At 51.8% G+C, this 20,875-nt stretch overlaps 1 pseudogene across 1 annotated transcript; it reads left to right on the top strand.

Annotated features, from left to right (window-relative positions):
• The first annotated feature begins 6,621 nt into the window (after window positions 1-6,621).
• On the top strand, window positions 6,622-9,478 carry LOC308530914 (transcription initiation factor TFIID subunit 9-like; annotated as a pseudogene). The gene is made up of 2 exons: window positions 6,622-6,854; window positions 8,992-9,478. The product of its transcript is annotated as a transcription initiation factor TFIID subunit 9-like (transcript).
• Window positions 9,479-20,875: the final 11,397 nt, after the last annotated feature.

The raw sequence follows: 20,875 nt of genomic DNA, 5'->3' as shown, positions 1-20,875 counted from the left end.
CAATGATTATATTTTAAAAGAAATTATATATTACTAGAGTCTCAGTGCATGAAATTCATGCACTGGTAGGGTCCCTAGGCCTGGCTGGTAATCAGAGCCAGCTGAGGCCTTCCTTTGTTCAGTGCTACCCCATGGTGATCAGGACAAGTCATAGTGAGTGATCAAACTCGCAGTCTCCCGGTCAAACTTCCAAGGGAGTTGAATTGCATATTAGCCTTTTATATATATAGATTAGGGGCCCAGTGCATGAATTCGTGCACCTTGAAAGGAACTGTGGGTCGCGAGGCTGCAGTGGGCATAAGGGTAGGTCACGGCCCATCCTCGATGCTCCTGCCCATCCCTTCCTGCTGTGGCCCTCAGTCCCCTGTCTGCCGGCAACCCTGCTCCTGCCATTCCCACACTCTGACAGCACCAGCCCCATTTGCTACTGCTAATGGCATAGAGGGATTGCAGCCAGCACTAGGCACCAGCAGCGGGTGTGAGCAGTGACTGCCGGCCCCGATTGCCCTCAGGAGCAGGGGGAGGTGGAGAAGCCCTGAGGGGCGATCAGGGCTGGCAGCCACTGCTCACACCGGCTCATGGCACCGAGCGATCAGGGCCAGTGCTGGGCACCAGCAACAGATGTGAGTTCCAGGCAGGACCACGGCGCATGGGAGCAAAGAATTTTCAGTTACCACCAGAGGCTTGACCTAATGACAATGACTGGCTCCCCGCCTTGGTCTGGCACCCCCGCTCACCTGCTCCACTGACGCTTGCCATGTTCCACACTCTGCCACCTGCTGCCGACTCCCACTATGTTCCATGCATGCCCCCTGGTGGTCAGTGCATGTCATAGCGACCGGTTGTTCGGTTGTTCCAGTGTTCGGTCTGTTTGTACATTAGCCTTTTATTATATAGGATTGTTAATCCTCACCTCAGGGTATTTTCCCATTCATTTTTAGAATGACTGGAAGAGACAGAGAGAAACAGAAATGTGAGAAAGACACTGTGATTGGTTGCTTCCCACAAGCACCCCAACCGGGCCCAGGGATAGAGACTATAGTCCAGGTAGGTGCCCTTGACCAGAATCTAACCTGGGACCCTTCAGTCCTTGGGCCAATGCTCTATCCACTGATCCAAACCTGCTAGGGCTAACAGTGATGACTTTAAATTAAACGTTCCAATAGTAAGGCTAATGGATAAAGCAGGGTTGGTGCACATAGACAATGGAATATCACCGGGCCATAAAAAGGAAGGAAATCTTGCTCTGGCCAGTGAGCCCAAAGGGTGTGGGGTTTGAATCCAGATCAAGGGCACAATCTGGATTTCATGTTTGATTCTCCATCCCATTTCGTGTGGGAATGAGAGGCATCCAATCTTTCTCACATCTCTCTCTCTCTCTCTGTCCCTTTCTCCATTTCCTTCCTTCTTTTTCTCTCTCTCTCTCCCCAACCCTCCCTCTCTTCCACTCTCTCTAAAAATCAACGGAAAGATATCCTTGGGTTTAGATTAACAACAACAACAAAAAGAAGGAAATCTTACCATTTACAGCAACATGGATTGACCTAGAGGGTATTATGCTAATAAGTGAAGTAAGTCAAACAGGAAAGGACAGATACCATATAATTTCACTTATATGTGGAATCTGGGGTGGTGGAGGGCAGCAGGGAGAGAAAGTAACTCATAGGTACAGAGGACAAATGGATGGTCGCCAGATGGGAGGGGTTGGCGTGTCTGGGGTGAAAGGTGAAGAGATGGAGATGTACTAGTTGACAGGTATGGAATAGTCATGGGGATGTGAAGCACAGCATGGGGATTGCGCTCAGTAACATACTAATAGCTATGCATAGTGCCAGGTGGGCTCTAAACTTACCTGGGGAAATCACTTTCCAAGTTATATAAATGTCTAACCATCATGTTGTGCAATTGAAAGTAATATAATATTGAATGTCAATCCTAATTGAAAGTCTTTTTTTTCTCTCTCTCTTCCTTCCTCTCTGTAAAATTAATTGTTAAAAAAGAATCATGTATAAACAGTAAGTCAAGAGTCAATGAACATATTGCTTTGTATCGCAAAGTCTGAATAGTAGAACCTCCTTTCTCAAACTTAATTAGTTCTAGAAGGCTGTTTGAGAAGCAATTTGTTTGAAAACCCAATCATTCCCACCCCCATTAGAAATTATGTAAATTGAGTTAATCTGTTCCAGACTGCCAACTGATAAAAAGGTTTTAACGTTAGTATAAATAAACACATCTTTTCTTAAATGCATTGAACTACACCCTATAAGCCCTAAAGCAACTTTTCATGCATCACTGCCTGTGAAATGCTACCACCACTTCATGCTTTTTTTTTTTTTACCCAATCAGCCACAGGGTTTCTATCTATTCAAGTGCCTGGGGTTGTTGTGTTGGGAGCACTTTCACGCCCTTAGCAATGTCAGCACTCTTAATGGCCTCTTTATCTTTTAAAATTGTGCTAATGGTGGATTTCCCTAGCAGCAAAAGTAGTCTATCTCCTTTGATTGTTGCCTGAGAGATGCTTTTTATCATGCTAAGGTATCAGCAGGAAGGGGTTGTCAGGTCGAAAACTGAAGTTTGGGTGACAACCAAGACATTTTTCTGGGTTGAGATCCTAATTGTTCCAGATGTTCAAGAACCGAGGTTGACTGCATTTTGGATCCACATTATCTATGAACTTGACTATCTACATCGAACATGTCAAACTCAAAGGCTAACACGGGCCAAATAAACAAGATTTAAGTTTATGTGGGCTGCAAAAAAAAAAAAAAAGCTTTAGTAATTTTCATAGAAACATAGGTTTATTTCAATAGAGATATGCTGAATACAAAGGGCTGAAATAAAGAGTAATCATTAACACAAAATAATAGAACATTTTAATAAAAATTGATATTTTTTTCTTGGACATTAACTTACCAGACACTGAAGAACTACACAAATTAATGAGCACGGTGCAAATAAACCTATTTTTCTTGTTTTCCAAAAGCGAAATATTTCCTGTTGCACGCACCAAATAAGTCAGTCCAAGACTAATGACGTGGCAATTGGCTTCTGCAATATTGGCTGCTAGTATTAGTGGAGAGAAATGGTGCGCCTGCGCATAAGGCACTTAAGGGAAATGAATGCAACATGATTATAGTAATCAGGCATTAGGGAACTTTGTAGTTCATTATTAATAACTAGAGGGCCAGTGCATAAAAATTCATGCACTGGAGGAGGTCCCTCAGCCCGGCCTGCCCCCTCTCACCGTCCAGGAGCCCTCAGGGGTGGGAGGCGACCCGGCGATCAGGGGAAGGTGACGCCCCATCACATTTCTGCTGCTGCCACTGCCGGTAGTGCAAGCCTCAGCCAGTCCTGGTTACCTGAGCCTCTGCAGGCCCTGAGAGGCTGGGCAGCCACCATCAGAGGCTTGCTTGCACCTCAGGCTGGCCCTGGGCAGCTGGGCAGCTGAGGGGACTGGGCGCCACCATCTTGTGTCTGTGGTCGCCACCATCTTTGAGGGTGGGGCAGTCAATTAACATATTCCCCCCTTATTGGCTGTGGGTGCCATCATTGCAATGGCATGAGGGTCAATTATCATATTCCCTCTTTATTAGATAGGATTATGCATAACAGGATATTGTAAAAGGTAAGTAACAAAATTTTTAATAAAACGTTTCTTACATACCATTATATTGGCTGGGCCACCAAAATATTCATTGTGGGCCCCATGTGGCCTCCCCACCAGTGAATTTGACATGCTTGAACTACATGCTCCCTCTATCTCCAGTCTCCAGCTTCCTCTGCTGCCCTCTTGTGGCTGCCCTGGCCCCTGAGTCTCCCAAAGCCTTTCTCTGACCCTGTGCTGGTCCCATTTAGCAAATGCTCCAATCCTCTTAGCCAGGCCAGCCTCAGCAAAACATAGGGAGACTTAGCAGGGATTGGGAGGGACATGTGACAGGCTGTGGTTGAGGGGTGAGCACAACTGCACGAGGAGGGGCACAGAGGGAAACAGACTGAGGAGCAGGAGAGGGGAAACATAGGTGCAGAGACGGGCGAGATGGTGGTTAGGGACAAAGGGGAAACCGAGGCATGGACATTTCTTGATCTCAAAACCAGAAAAGCCAGGGTGCCCCCAGCTTGGGTCACTTCCCATGTCACAGCAGCTGTCCCATGTAGTCTAACATCCCTATAAAATGTCCATTAAGGCCGAAACCGGTTTGGCTCAGTGGATAGAGTGTCGGCCTGTGGACTGAAGGGTCCCAGGTTCGGTTCCGGTCAAGGGCATGTACCTGGGTTGCGGGCACATCCCCAGTGGGAGATGTGCAGGAGGCAGCTGATCGATGTTTCTCTCTCATCGATGTTTCTGACTCTCTATCTCTCTCCCTTCCTCTCTGTAAAAAATCAATAAAATATATTTAAAAAAAAAAAAAATGTCCATTAAGGCCGCAGCCTAATCCCATGCTAACAGGAGGCCCCACCACACACCAGAGCATTCCAGTGCCTTTCTGAGAAGACAGCCAGCATCTGAGCTGTGGGAGCCGGCTGCCCAGCTGGAGAGCACAGCCCTCACCCTCTGCTCTGGGAGCTGGGCCCAGCCAACCAGCTTCTTGGACTATTCGCAGAAGGACATGTGGGCAGCTGGACGTCCATGGGACTTTGGGTAACGACGTCACCTTCTCCACACATGTGGGGGTGAATGCCATGCAGTGTGTTGTGCCATTAACATGCGCAGCACAGAGCCTGGGTCACAGGTCTTGAATCGATGGGAGTCTTACGTATTCTGCCCCTTGGATGCCCCCCTCATGTCCTCCCTCCCTGCTGTCTGTGTTGTGTAACTCCCTACTTCCCCTTCCCTCTTCTCCTCGGGTTTTTCTCCTTCCTCCTCAGTCTCTGGGCTTCTCCCCAGTGGGTTTCTCTGGCCTTGACCTGGTCTGGCTCACCACCTGCTCCCACCCTCTTAACCCAGGCCCGGGCAAGCCAATGTCCACAGAACCTCAGCCAGGTCAGAGGAGAAATGAAGGGAACATGGGTCATATGGACAAATTATGTCCCCCCTGCAGGCCTGGGGTTCTATACCCTTTTCAAGCCCTGTTCCCACCTTCTCCTGCCTCCTCAGTGCCTGTGAGACCTGGGCTGCAGGTGCATCGGAGTCTCTGGGATCCCCTCCCCCATGCGAGACCCAGGAGTCGCTCTCAGGAAGAGAGAGCGCAGTGTCTTGTGGCTGCGATTCATCTGCAGTGACGTGGGCAGAGGATGGACTGCGTAGAAGATGTTCACAAACATCCTTGGTTGCATTTGCATTTTCAAACAAAAATTAAAGTCCATTGTCTCCAAGCTCACCAAGTTGCATCCTTTGGATATATACAGCTTTGTATGGCCATCGTCCCTCAATAAAGTGGGTTTTAAAAGCCTACCATCCGACAGGGACACCTGCAACACTCAGCCTGAGTTGGAGTCATTTCTGGTGAAGCAGTTTCTGGTGATGTTTTCATCGCTGTCGCAGACACTGGCTTCAATGTGCTGAAGGCAGCCGCCATTGGTTACTTATTAGGCCTTCTGCCCGCCCCCAAGCTGCCTTTTCCTTAAATAAAGTGTTTAACTTAGAAAAAGTTATTTTTATTGATGAGAGAGAGAGAGAGAGAGAGAGAGAGAGAGAGAGAGATTTGTACTTCCACTTATTTAGTATGTATTCATTGGTTGATTTTTTTTATGTGTCCTGACCAGGGATGGGATGCCTGGCCTTGGTGAATCAGACAGAACAAGTTCTAACTCACTGAGGGAACAGCCAAGGCCAAAACAATTTTTAAAGCCTCCATTTTTGTTTTCTTTGACTCCACTCAGTTCTCCACCTCCCTCCTGGCCCTGTGAAACAGGGTGGGAGGAAATGTAAGTTTTGTATTATATTCATTTCCTCTTCGATGTTTGCATTTCTTCCAGGGCAGTGAGGGTTTTTTATGTTTTACCTTTTAAAAAACAGTATTGCCGATAACTTAAAACTCTAATGCTTGCAGCTCACGTGCGGAAAACCATGTGGAATACACACATACACAAACTAGTACAAGTAATAAATGAATTTTGCAAGGTCCCAGGATGCAAAATCAATAAGCTAATATTAATTGTATTTTTGTATAGTGAAAATGAGGAATAAGAAAAGGATATCTTAAAAATAATATAATTTACAGCTTCAGACCAGTGGCAAGGTTGGTTGTACCTTTGTCCCTAACACTGAAAGGTGGCGGGTTTGATTCCCGCTCAGGGTACATGCACATGTTATAGCTTCAATGCCTGGTCTGAACGGGTACAGGAAGCAACCAATCAATGTTTTTTTTTTAATATCACCTCTCTCTCTCTCTCTCTCTCTCTCTCTCTCTCTCTCTCTCTCCTTCCCTCCCTTTCTCTCTCCCTCTCATACTCTGTTTCTAAAATTAATAAACAGATCTGGGGAGATTAAACATGGTAGCAGAGTAAATGGAAGCTCACAAACATGCTCCCAGGACCAAACTGGAATTACAACTGAAATACAGAATAACCAGCCTGAGAAAATAACTGAGGACCAGCTGGAGAGAACCCTGATATCCAAGGACAGAAAGTGGAAACCGCATAAAGACAGATAGGAAAGGCAGAAGTATGCTAGAAGATGCACAGACGATGGCACAAACCCGGAAGGATATGGGGATTACAGAATAGGAGCCCAGAGTTATAAATCAGATGATGGGGTTTGCCTTCTGATATGTGACCACAATTCTAGATGATGCAAACATGTATTCAAGCGATGCCAAGAAAGCTACTGTTGGTGCAGATGATGTGCGATTGGCAATCCAGTGTCTGCTGACCAGTCTTTTAGCTCTCCGCCCCCAAGAGAGTTTTTTTTAGATACTGGTGGCCTGGTGCACGAAATTCATGCACATTGAAAGGGAATTAATTAGCGGAAATATTTTAATATTGCTATTTACCCTTTCTCTACAACCGAAGTGTGAGAGAGTAAAGGAAATTAGTAAAATGTATATGAAAATAATATATAAATTTATTAATAAATAAACAGTAACAAAAGGATATAACAACAACAGAGGCATGATATAAAAAACAACAAAAACAGGATATAAAACAACAAAACCATGATATAAAAATAACAGTGATGCAAACAATGACTGATAACGTGATTAAACTTATTCTAGTATCTGCCTGTACACCACATTAAGAGTGAAAACACTTTCAGAGTACTTGACTAATTTCCCTTGTGATGAAGTATTTAGAAGTTTAACTTTAACATCACATGCTCTTCAAACTCGAGAGAAAGCAGCATATAACTGACCATTTGGGAAAATGGGTTCAGGTAGGAATACTCCTATCTGTCTAGGGTTTGTCCTTGTGATTTATTAATAGTCATCACAAATGCTGGCATCACGGGAAACCGTCGTTGAATCAATTTAAATGGGAGGCCAGCGTCAGATGGGGACAAATTAATTCTTGGAATCAGCACAACCTCTCCCTCTGCAGATCCTGTTAATACTTCAGCTTCAATAATGTTAGGTCGTAATCTTTTGATAATAAATCTGGTGCCATTACAAAGACCCCATTTACTCTTAAGATTTCTCAATAGCATGATGATTGCACCCACTTTCAATTTTAATTTGTGACACGGCATTCCCGAAGGAGTAATACTACTAAGAAATTCTATGGGAAAATTTTCCTTTTCAGCATCATCTGTGGCATCAATGGAATCATCATTCAAATATGTGTGAAAATCTCCATGGAGTATACCCCAAATTTCTTCATTTAATTTTTGAACTTGTTCATTTTTTGGACAAAGAATTGCACATTTAGATAATATTTTTAATATTATCTATAGATATAGTATTTCCAAAGGTAGCTTCAATAATAGATTCATTACAAATCATTTCACAGGAAATTTCAATAATATCCATTCCTAAATGAAAATTACTACCAAGTTTGCCATCTCCAAGTTTTACTAACCATTCACTATAAGCAGAATCCTCTGATCTCATAGTTGTTGTAAGAGACAACTTTCTGAAACATCCCCGAACATTGTAGTACTTTAAACTCATTTGTACTGTGGCCAATCACATAGCATGCAGTAGAATACTGAGACATTGTTGAAAATCCCCTCCAAGAAGGAGAACTTTCCCACCAAATACAACCTTCAAATTTATAATTTCTCTTAGTTATCTGTCTATGGCATTTATAGCATGACTGGATGCCATGGTGCATTCATCAATAATGAGAAGTTGGGCCTTTTTAATAGTTTTAGCAACTTCACTGTTTATATTGAGTCTAGAAATTGAAGTTTCATTTAGTGGAATGGGTAATTTATATTGAGAATGAAAGGCCCTTCCACTGAGAAGTAAATTTGCAGCAATTCCTGTAGACGCTGTGGGTAAAACAGTACCACCACGACCTCTAATATAATGTATTAAAACTTTAAACAGATATGCAGGTGAATAGGATTCCTAGCTGGCAGGCCCCTGACAGCAAGCTGGACACCTGTAGATTCCGTGAAGAATGGGGCTCCCTCCTCCCTCCTGTCAGGGTCTGGGGTGCAGGTGAATGGGGTTCCTGGCTGGCAGGTCACTGACAGCAAGCTATCCAACAGCAGATTCTGTGAGGAATGGGGCTGCCTCCTCCCTACTGTCAGGGTCTGGTTTGAAAGCGGGCCACACCCCCTGTTGGACCAGAACCAGAGTTCTACCACAAGTGGCCTCCTCCTCAGCAACCCAGGACTGAGTGCTGCTGGGCGCTCCTGGTGCTCTGAGGGTGGGTTCTTCCCTCAGGCCTAGCAGGAAATAGCTCTGGGAGGACGCAGCCCTTGGCAAGGGGACCCAGGACTCAGTGCATCCGCTCTGAGGGCCAGTTCCTGCCTGAAACCTCGCCCTCGCTGGAAACAGCTGGGGGAGGGCACAGCTGTTGCCAAGACAACTCCTGGAGGACTGACTTCCTTCCGGTTGGTGGAGCCTCAGATGTGACGCATTACACCTAAGGTTTTTATATAAATAGATTGCAAGGCAAGAAAACCAAACCCCACTGCCATTGATCAAGCCATATTCAGGTCCTAGAATGCCACCTCATAGCTATTGCTTGACTTCTCCAAATTATAAGCTTATGTCTTTATAAAAGACAAACAAACAAACAAAAAGCTTCTACTTCTGTGGGAAGAATACCAGTTCCATGGTTAAGTGTTGGTTTAGTTACTAGCAGACCAAGTACTCCCACACTTGGCACACCAACCCCACAAACCATGTCAGTTTCAACTGAAGTAGGGACTCCAATGTCCCTCACAGGGCAAAGGTTTACACTTCACAGTCCCCAGCTGTAAAAGCATCAATTCCTGCAATATCAGCAGTTCAGAATGTTCTGATTAATCCATCATGGATTGGGTCCACACACATTCTTATTACCCCTGACATGGTGTCACCACAAAAATACTGCCAGTGAATCAACAGACACATTGAAAAGAAAATGTGAAGGTGATGATGATGACTAGGATACGTTGTAATGTAGACTCGAGGCATGTAACATGTGTACTTGATTTTGAATCCACTGTACTGAGATTCAACACGCATGCTGGATGTTCTCAAGTTGTGTTTTAGAATACTTAGTATTAAATCAGTAAATATAGTTAGCATAGTTTTTTAAAAAATATATTTTATTGATTTTTTAAAGAGAGGAGGGGAGTGGGATAGAGACTTAGAAACATCGATGAGAGAGAAACATCGATCAGCTGCCTCCTGCACACTCCCCACTGGGGATGTGCCCACAACCAAGGTACATGCCCTTGACCGGAATCAAACCTGGGACCCTTGAGTCCGCAGGCCAATGCTCTATCCACTGAGCCAAACCAGTTAGGGCAGTTAACATAGTTTTTAATTGAGATGTATTTTCTTTAAGAGAAGGCATAATGGTTTCCCATCAGCCTTAAAGTGAAAGAAATAAAGTTGGCATTCATTAAAAAATTAAAAAAATGCAAACACTGTTAACCAAGATTTGATTTTAACTAAATTAACAGGGATTATATTATTTCAGTGTTTTTTTTAAAATATATTTTATTGATTTTTTACAGAGAGGAAGGGAGAGGGACAGAGAGTCAGAAACATCGATGAGAGAGAAACATCAATCAGCTGCCTCCTGCACACTCCCTACTGGGATGTGCCTGCAACCACAGTATATGCCCTTGACCGGAATCGAACCTGGGACCTTTCAGTTCCCAGGCTGACACTCTATCCACTGAGCCAAACCGGTTAGGGCCCAATGTTATTTTTAAAAATTCAAAAATCTCTTTGTCTTTCACTCTCTAATAAGTAAATATCCCATATCTAAATAAGTAAATTTTAAAAGCTCTGTGTCTCTCTCTCTCACTCACTAATAAGTAAATATCTCATACCTACATAAGTAAACATCCTGACAAGGTAAATATCCCATAGCTACAACTCTAGTCTACATATCTAACTCCAAGACTCACTGCCCTTGAACCTTGTTCAGAGAGTGACTAGCAAGTGATCCTGCCACCTTGGTTCTGTCTTGACGTGAGACATTCTGCAGCGGCTGTAGTTGCCCCACCCTACGTTACCCTCCAGGCATTGCCAGCGGGCGTTCACTCTTCCTCTCAGTGACTGGTGAATGCATGCATTTACTAGACCTGTTTAGCATAAACTTAAAACTGCAGAAATGCCTAGAGAAAACTCCTCTGTGAAGTTAAACTTTCATACCTACTTCATTTTCATTGCACAGATGAGTCTACAGAAATAAAGAGGAGCGCCAAAACCGGTTTAGCTCGGTGGATAGAGCGTCAGCCTGCGGACTGAAGGGTCCCAGGTTCGATTCCAGTCAAGGGCATGTACCTTGGTTGCGGGCACATCCCCAGTAGGGAGTGTGCAGGAGGCAGCTGGTCGATGTTTCTCTCTCATCGATGTTTCTAACTCTCTATCTCTCTCCCTTCCTCTCTGTAAAAAAATCAATAAAAATATATTTTAAAAAAAAAGAAAGAAAGAAAAGAAAGAAAGAGGAGGAAACGTACTTGGTGAATTTGTGAACGTATGCATTCAGAAAACCTATTGAGTATGAAATGGCGTTTTGGCTTTAACACTCGCCCCCTTGCCTGCATAAGTCCCATAGCTTGCTAAGGGTCTGTGCGGCTCAGAGGGGCTGGACTCAGTGACCAGGGACACCTAGATGAGACCCAGGTCATTTATGCCCAAGAGAAATCGGCTAACTGTCCACCTTCAACCCATCTCCCCTTCATTACATAGGGACACCAGTCCCGAACCAAAACCAGGGACGTGCCAGCCCCTCTGAAGTCTTCAAACTCCAGGACTTTAGGGGCAGCTTGGAGAATTGACTGGAAAAGTGGGAGTGGGTGCTCAAGACGCAGGAAAAGTCAGGGGGATTGTGGGGGAGGTGTGGTTCCCAGGGCCAGGAAGGCATGAGATGATCCCCGGGCAATGGCTGGTGATTAGAGGGACTCCTTTGCCAGAACATAATACTGGGTTCCCTTAACCACAGCACCAAAGCGGCGAGGCCACTGGGGCCTTCCAGCGCCCCGGAGAAGCACCCAGTGCAGTAGCGACTCCAGCAAAAGACAAAGCAATGATTTTGCCTCCACCCTCAAACCCATATCCTAAGACTTCATACCTGAGCGCAGGGTGAGGAAGAGTCCCTGGCAGAATCCTTAGGGTGGGAGCAGTCGGTGGTGCATGCCTACCAGGTATTAAAGGAGACATACCCAGGCATGAGGGCAAGATCCTCAAGCAAGGAGGGCCCAGCAGCATCCAGGATGCAAGAACCCGGGTTTCTCACCGGTGAGTCTGGGCCCACGGTGAGGGCTTGGGGACAGTAGGTGAGATCCTGGGGCTGGGGTTGGGGGCTCCTGGGCATCCAGACGAGGGCCAGCTTCTCTGGGAGGCTTGGTGGGTTTGGGGGATGGAATGACACCGTCGGGGTGAGGGCCGGGGCAGGGGAAGCCCACCCGGGGCACCAGCCTGGGTGAGTTTGAAGCCGCGCCATGCCTGGCTGTGGGCCCCGCAAGAAGCACGCAGGCGCTGCTCCCGAGCCCGTTTGGGAGATGTGGACGCCCAGGCCTACGGAAGCCGGTAGCGGGGCGGGCAGGTGCCGGGTCAGGGCCTCTGCGCCACAGGCCACGCTCCCAGGCGCCCGCAGGGTCGCCCTGTCCTCGGGCCCAGGGCTGCCACCTGCTCACAGGGTGTGCTGTGGCCCCGGCCTGGTGGGCTGCGGACAGTCCTTGGAGCTCCTCTGACCTGGCTTCCCCCTTCCGCCAGGCTCCCGGCTGTCCCCACGCGCCCCGAGGAAGAGCACGCGGCGGCGGCGCACGGTGTTCAGCGCACAGCAGCTGCGGGTCCTGGAGGAATTCTTTGCGGGGAAACCCTATGGCACCTATGAGGAACGCGAGACCCTGGCGGCCAGGCTGAACCTGCAGGGGTACCAAGTGCAGGTAAGGCCCCAACCCCGGCAATCACCGCACTCGCTCCCACTGCCCGCTGCCCACCGTCCAACCCATGCCCTCTCTGGTGCCCATCCCAACCTCGGGCGGATAGTTGGGTCTGGGGGCGGAGGGAGAGGGTGAGGCCGGCCCTTCTTCCCGGAGCCTCCTCAGCCCTGAGCGCAGGCGGATGTGCCCAGCTTCTCCCCTCTTACACTTGCTCCCTGTCCCCTCTCTCCCCAGGTGTGGCTCAAGAACCGCAGGGCCAAAGACCGCAGGCTGCAGCGACTGCGCGGGCAGCAAGGCCAGGGAGCCCACGCTGCACCCCAGGAACCGGGAGTCTGCGCCCCTCAGCCCTCGCCCGTGCCCACGCCTGCGGGCCCTGCCAGCCCGGTGCTCCCTGCCAGTCCTCTGCAGCTGGCCACACCTGAGCGCCCTGAGGAGCCAGTGCTCCTCGCCGGCCCTGTGTTCCACGCCGGCTCTGTGCTCCCCGCGGTTCCTGTGCTTCCGGCAGGCCCTGTGTTCAACGCCGGCTCAGTGCTCCCCATGGGTCCTGTGCTCCTCGCTGGTCCTGTGATCCCCGCAGGCCCTGTGTTCCCAGCCGGCCCTGTGTTCCCAGCCAGCTCAGTGCTCCCTGCGGGTCTTGTGCTCCTCTCCGGTTCTGAGCTCCCCCCAGGCCCTGTGTTCCCAGCCGGTCCTGTGCTCCCCACTGGCCCTGTGCTACCCGCCACCACCCGGCACCACGGGGGCCCGGGTTTCTGCAGCCTCCCTCTGCACAGACCCTTGCAAGTCTTCCCACCAGCAGATCCCAGCGCCTCCAGCTACAGCCAGGCCTGCTGGGAACCTGACCAAGACGTCCAGGGCAAGGTCCCCGCTGCACCTGCTCCTGCTCCAGCTCCAGCTCCAGCTCCAGCTCCAGCCCCAGATCCAAATCCAGGTCCTGCTCCAGCTCCAGCTCCAGCCCCAGATCCAAATCCAGGTCCTGCTCCAGCTCCAGCTCCAGCCCCAGATCCAAATCCAGGTCCTGCAACTGCTGCAGCTCCAACTCCAGATCCAGATCCAGCTTCAGACCCAGCTCCAGCTCCAGCTCTAGATCCAGCTCCAACTCCAACTCCAGCTCCATCCGAGGCCACACTCTCGCCTCAGGGCCCTGAGGACGCCGGGAATTTCTCTCCAGACCCTGATTTCACGGACCTGCTCTCAACCTATTGCTCCGCGGAGGAGCCCTTCTCCCTCAGGTCCTGGTATGACTTGGTGGCCGACAGCCACATGCACCTCTTCCAGTTACTGGATCTCCCGGGGGGTGTGTCCCCGCCAACTCCTGCAGATGCTGCGGGACCAGAGGGGACCCGGGTGCGCGCCCACGCGGGTGCGGGAAGCGCCGGTCAGTGCGTCTCCACTGCCAGTTGCTCTTGTGCAGAGTCAGCGCAGCTGTAAGCATCCACCTTGGAATTGTGGCCTCGGCTCTGCGACCCCCCCTCCACGCCCCCTGGTGGCCACTTCCCTGCAGGCCTGGGCTGCTGTGTCTGAGGTCCAGGTTGAGCCCATTAGGGCGCATATGGCCTCGATGCGCTGCTGGTTTTAGGGGCTGGGACCGCAATAGCTCCTCCTGCTGCGGATCCACTGGAGAGCTGCTGCCCAGAACCGTCCAAAGGACCCAGCCCAGCCTCCGCGCTTCTCCTGGCAGCATGCTCTGGTGCCATTAGGAATGGGCGCGCTATCCCAGTGTGCACATCTGTGACTCGCGGCTTCCTGGTGCTTTTCCCATCCCATTCCTTGGACTCGGAGAATTCACCTCCTTCTCGAGGGCATCTTTGCACACGGGGAAGACTCATCACGTGTAGGGGGGCTTTATTTTATGTTATGTTATTTTATTATTTCTTTGCTCATTTCTCTGCATTCATTGGAATTAATGCTATTTCTCAACAATGAACTCTTACAAATTTCGGTCCCATTACTATATTTTTATCAGTAGAATTTCTGGATGTTAAGGACTATTTCAGGGCTTCTCCTTGCCTGTTACATACATGTTTGTCGTTTCGATTGGTGGAAAAGAGGAGCCCTCAACCTAATGAATTTATTAATAAAAGTTAAAAATGACCTTGACCACGTGTTTTATTTTCAAATGGACATAAAACCCTATAGAAACCCTGTCCTCTGTCTCTGCTTTCCCCATTGTAAACTGTCCTTGAATACATCTAGCAGTGATGGTGTGTGGTGTGAGGTAGGGCTTCACCTCTGGGGTGGTTTAGGGTGTGTGTGTGTGTGTGTGTGTTTCTCCTGGATTTTCAAATTCCAATGTAAGGAGAGGCCATTCATTTGTCCTAAGCCAAGGGTCCAGGTAACCACAAACCAAAAGTGTCATGCACGGGAAAGCTGAGGGCTCCATTCTGGGTCAAGGGATTCCTCGTCAAGGGCACATACCTGGTTGCACATACCAGGCTCTATCGTGCCTCTGGTCAGGGTGCTTGTGGCAGGAAACCAATCCATGTTTCTATCACATCATTGTTTCTCTCTCTCTCTCTCATCAAAAAGTAACAAAATTTTTCTAAAACATTCTTAACAAGTAAAGAATCCCACATTTGCTCAACTACTGGTGTCCTACTCACGGTCTTTGGCTGAGGGACCTGGAGAGATATCACCAAGTCTGTCTCAGAAACCAGTTCCCACTCCAAAGCAAAAAAGACTCGGTTCCCCAACCCCTCCCCCAACACCAATCCTGGCCCCTCCCCTCAGCTTTGCCCATCCAATCGGTGGCACCTGACGCCTAATATTTTTTGTTTGTTTGTTTAGTTTGTTGCACACCCTGTTTTTCTTTTAGACATCATGGAGAAGGGGGCCTCCAGTCACAATTCATAAACCAAGGAATTGCTTGGGTGATCCCTTGTGGACATCAGGCCATGTACTTTCGTGCAGACCAACGTGCTCTCAGGAAGCAGAAATCATGTCCAGTTAGAGGAGACCCCGCCCTGAAACGGGAAGAGGCAGTTCAGATGGCGAGCTGAATCTAGCAAGGAGATCTCACCGTTTGGTTTCCTTTGGCATTCCATCACGCAGGTCATCATCTCACACACGGATTCTAAGAAAAGCCTCCTCGGGAACAGCACAGCACTGAGTCCTCTCGAGGGCAGGACCACGGCTGCCTGGCCACTGAGGTCTCGCAGGCCCTAGGACAGGCACAGGGTGCGGCAGCTGCTCCATCAAAGGACTAATCAATGATTGCGCCTCCCCAAGCGACCTAGCAGCCCCCACCCTCACCCCAGCCTAGTGCAGCGCACAGACACACAGCACAAGGGGCGGGGCCTGAGGGCGGGGATGCCTAGAGCCTCTTAGGGTGGGACCGGTGGGTGGCGCGTGCCTACCTGGGATTTAAGGCGGCACTGGCAGGGCTGGTGGCTAGACCTTCAAGCGCAGAGGATCCAGGAGCATCCAGGATGCAAGAACCCGGCATTCCCACGGGTGAGTCTGGGCCCACCGTGAGGGCCTGGGGACCCGAGGTGGGATCCTGGGGCCAGGACTGGAGTCTCCTGGGCTTCCAGACCAGGGCCACCTTCTCTGGGAGGCTTGGTGGGTTTGGGGGATGGCATGACACCATCGGGGTGAGGGCCGGGGCAGGGGAAGCCCACCTGGGGCAGCAGCAGGGGTGAGTTTGAGGGCCCCGCCGTGCCTGGTTGTGGGCCCCGCAAGGAGAACGCAGGCGCTGCTCCCGGGCCCGGTTCGGAGATGTGGACGCCCAGGCCTACAGAGGCCGGTGGCGGGGCGGGCGGGTGCCCGGTCAGGGCCGCTGCGCCACCGGCCACGCTCTCAGGCACCAGCCGCCACCTGCTCACAGGGTGTGCTGTGGCCCAGGCCTGGTGGGCTGCGGACAGTCCTTGGAGCTCCTCTGACCTGGCTTTCCCCTTCCGCCAGGCTCCCGGCTGTCCCCAAGCGCCCCGAGGAAGAGCACGCGGCGGCGGCGCACGGTGTTCAGCGCACAGCAGCTGCGGGTCCTGGAGGAATTCTTTGCGGGGAAACCCTACGGCACCTATGAGGAACGCGAGACCCTGGCGACCAGGCTGAACCTGCAGGGGTACCAAGTGCAGGTACGGCCCCCCACGCCCACCCCAACCCGGTCAATCACCCCACTCGCTCCCACTGCCCGCTGCCCACCCTCCAAACCATGCCCTCTCCGGTCCCCCACACCCCTAACCACGGGTCCATAGTTGGGTCTGGGGGCGGAGGGAGAGCGGGAGGCCGGCCCTTCTTCCCGGAGCCTCCTCAGCCCTGGGCTCATACTGATGTGCCCAGCTTCTCCCCTCTTATACTGGCTCCCTGTCCCCTCTCTCCCCAGGTGTGGCTCAAGAACCGCAGGGCCAAAGACCGCAGGCTGCAGCGACTGCGTGGGCAGCAAGGCCAGGGAGCCCACGCTGCGCCCCAGGAACCGGCAGTCGGCGGCCCTCAGCCCGCGCCTGCGCCAGCGGGCCCTGCATCCTGGCAGGACCCTGTGCCCACTGCCAGCCCTGTGCTGCCCGCCACACCTGTGCGCCCTGAGGAGCCAGTGTTCCCGCCCGGCCCTGTACTCCTCGCCGGGCCTCTGCTCCCCGCCAGGCCTGTGTTCCCAGCCGGTCCTGTGCTCTCCACCGGCCTTGTGCTACCCGCCGCCCCTCTGCACCACCCGGGCCCAGGTTTCTGCAGCCTCCCTCCGCACAGGCCCTTGCAAGTCTTCCCAGCAGCACATCCCAGCGCCTCCAGCTACAGCCAGGCCTACTGGGACCCCGTACAAGGCCTCCAGGGCACTGTCCACGCTGCTCCGGCTCCTGCTCCAGCTCCTGCTCCTGCTCCAGCTCCTGCTCCTGCTCCTGCTCCAGCTCCAGCTCCAGATCCAGCTCCAGCTCTAGGCCCAACTCCAACTCCAACTCCAGCTCCATCCGAGGCCACACTCTCGCCTCAGGGCCCCGACAACGCCGGGAATTTCTCTTCAGACCCTGATTTCACAGACCTGCTCTCAGCCTTTTGCTTCTTGGAGGAGCCCTTGTCCTCCCCCAGGCCCTGGTACGACTTTGTGGGTGACAGCGAGGTGGACCTCTTCCAGTTACTGGATCCCCGAGGGAGTGTGTCCCCGCCAAGTCCTGCAGATGCGGCAGGGCCAGAGGGCACCCGGGTGTGCGCCCACGCGGGGGCGAGGAGCCCCGGTCAGTGCCTCTCGGGTGCCAGTGGCTCTTCTGCAGAGCCAGCGCACCTCTAAGCATCCATCCTGGGGAGGTGGCCTGGGCTCTGCCCCCCAACCCCGTTTGGTGTCCACTGCGCATGCGCGTGGCGGCGGGCCAGCTGCTGAGTCCGCGGTCCAGGCGGAGCCCATTAGGGCGCACGTGACCTCGCTGAGGGTTCTCAGGGCTGGCACCGCAAGAGCTGCTGCTGCTGCGGGATCCACTGGAGAGCTGCTGCCCAGAACCTTCCCAAGGACCCGGCCCAGCCTCCGCGCTGCTCCTGGCGGCGTGCTCTGGCGCCCGTACGACTGACTGGGCGCGCTTTCCCAGTGCGCGCACCTGGGACTCGCGGCTTCCTGGTGCTTTTCCCATCGCATTCCCTGCACTCGGAGAATTCGGCCCCTTCTCGCCGCCGCATCATTGGACACCGGGAACACCCAGCACGTGTGGGGGCGGTTTCTTTTCTTCTATGTCACGTTATAATTTCTTTGCTCATTTCTCTGCATTCATTGGCATTGAAGCTGGTTCTCGACAATGAGCTCTTACACACATCGGTCCCATTGGTATTTTTTTTATCAGTAGAATTTCTGGATTTTAAGGACTATTTCAGTGCTTCTCCTTGCCTGTTACATATCTGTTTGTCCTTTCCATCCGTGGCAAACGGGTGCCCTCAAACCTAATGGATTTATTAATAAAAGTTAAAAATGACCTTGACCACGTGTTTCATTTTCAAATGGACATAAAACCCTATAGAAGCCCTGTCCGCTGTCTCTGCTATCCCCACTGTAAACAGTCCTTGAATCCATCTGGCAGTGATGGTGTGTGGTGTGAGGTAGGGCTTCAGCTTCGGGGTGGTGTGTGTATGTGTGTGTGTGTGTGTGTGTGTGTGTCTCCTGGATTTTCAACCTCCAATGTAAGGAGAGGCCATTCATTTGTCCTAAGCCAAGTGGTCCAGGTAACCGCACGCCAAAAGTCTACAGGACGTACACTAGAAACAAGAGAAAGGAATTCAAACGTAGCACTACAGAAAGTCCTCAACATACAGGACAAGAGAGCAGGAAAATAAAAGAGGGACAGAGGATTCTAAAACAATCAGAAACCATCCAATCGCCAGCACGCATAACTGGCGATAATCTCTTTAAGTATAAATAGGTGACAAGATCCAATTGAAAGACCAAGGAAGCCCGGCTGGGACTGCTCAGTAGGTGAGAGGTCGTGTCGTGCCGGGATCGCTGAGGGCTCCATTCTGGGTCAAGGGATTCCTGGTCAAGGGCACATACCTGGTTGCACATACCAGGTTCTATCCCTGGCTCTGGTCCGGGTGCTTGTGGGAGGCAACCAATCCATCTTTCTCTCACATCATTGTTTCTCTCTCTCTCTCTCTCCTTCTCTCTCTCTCATCTAAAAATAACAAAATTTCTCTAAGACATTCTTAAAAAGTAAGAAGCCCACATTTGCTCAACTACTTATATCCTACTCACGGTCTTTGGCTGAGGGACCTGAACAGATATCACCAAGTCTGTCTCAGAAACCAGTCCGCACGCCAAGGCATGAAAGGCTCGGTTCCCCATCTCCTCCCCCAACCCCAAGCCTGGCCCCTCCCCTCAGCTTTGCCCATCCAATTGGCGGCAGGTGATGCCGAAATTTATTTATTTATTTATTTATTTATTTATTTATTTATTTATTTTGGTGTGTTACACACCCTGTTTTTCTTTTAGACATCATGGAGAAGGGGGCCTCCAGTCACAATTCATAAACCAAGGAATAGGTTGGGTGATTCCTTGTGGACATCAGGGCCATCAACTTTCGTGCAGACCAACGTGCTCCCAGGAAGCAGAAATCATGTCCAGTTAGGGGAGACCCCACCCTGACACGGGAAGGGGCAGTTCAGATGGCGAGCTGAATCTAGCAAGGAGATCTCACCGTTTGGTTTCCTTTGGCATTCCATCACGAAGGTCATCGTCTCGCACATGGATTCTAAGAAAAGCCCCCTCGGGAACAGCACAGCACCGAGTCCTCTCGAGGGCAGGACCACGGCTGTCTGGCCACTGAGGTCTCCCAGGCCCTAGGACAGGCACAGGGTGCGGCAGCTGCTCCATCAAAGGACTCATCAATGATTGCGCCTCCCCGAGCGCCCGGCAGCCCCAAGCCCCACCCCAGCGCAGCGCCGTGCACAGACACACCTGCACAAGGGGCGGGGCCTGAGGGCGGGGATGCCTAGAGCCCCTAAGGGTGGGACCGGTGGGTGGCGCGTGCCTACCTGGGATTTAAGGCGGCACTGGCAGGGCTGGTGGCCAGAGCTTCAAGCGCAGAGGATCCAGGAGCATCCAGGATGCAAGAACCCGGCTTTCCCACGGGTGAGTCTGGGCCCACCGTGAGGGCCTGGGGACCCGAGGTGGGATCCTGGCGCCGAAACTGGAGTCTCCTGGGCGTCCAGACCAGGGCCACCTTCTCTGGGAGGCTTGGTGGGTTTGGGGGATGGCATGACACCGTCGGGGTGAGGGCCGGGGCAGGGGAAGCCCACCCGGGGCACCAGCCTGGGTGAGTTTGAGGGCCCCGCCGTGCCTGGCTGTGGGCCCCGCAAGGAGAACGCAGGCGCTGCTCCGGGCCCGTTTCGGAGATGTGGACGCCCAGGCCTACAGAGGCCGGTGGCGGGGCGGGCGGGTGCCCGGTCAGGGCCGCTGCGCCACAGGCCACGCCCTCAGGCACCAGCCGCCACCTGCTCACAAGGGTGTGCTGTGGCCCCGGCCTGGTGGGCTGCGGACAGTCCTTGGAGCTCCTCTGACCTGGCTTCCCCCTTCCGCCAGGCTCCCGGCTGTCCCCACGCGCCCCGAGGAAGAGCACGCGGCGGCGGCGCACGGTGTTCAGCGCACAGCAGCTGCGGGTCCTGGAGGAATTCTTTGCGGGGAAACCCTACGGCACCTATGAGGAACGCGAGACCCTGGCGGCCAGGCTGAACCTGCAGGGGTACCAAGTGCAGGTACGGCCCCCACGCCCACCCCAACCCGGTCAATCACCCCACTCGCTCCCACTGCCCGCTGCCCACCGTCCAGACCATGCCCTCTCCGGGGCCCACCCCAACCTCGGGCCGATAGTTGGGTCTGGGGGCGGAGGGAGAGCGGGAGGCCGGCCCTTCTTCCCGGAGCCTCCTCAGCCCTGGGCGCAGGCGGATGTGCCCAGCTTCTCCCCTCTTACACTTGCTCCCTGTCCCCTCTCTCCCCAGGTGTGGCTCAAGAACCGCAGGGCCAAAGACCGCAGGCTG

The sequence above is a fragment of the Myotis nattereri genome (genome assembly GCF_964212035.1).
Source record: "Myotis nattereri genome assembly, chromosome: 15".
NCBI lineage: Eukaryota > Metazoa > Chordata > Mammalia > Chiroptera > Vespertilionidae > Myotis > Myotis nattereri.
Note: the sequence above shows the minus strand (reverse complement) of the source record. Positions and strands in the feature narration are given on the sequence as shown.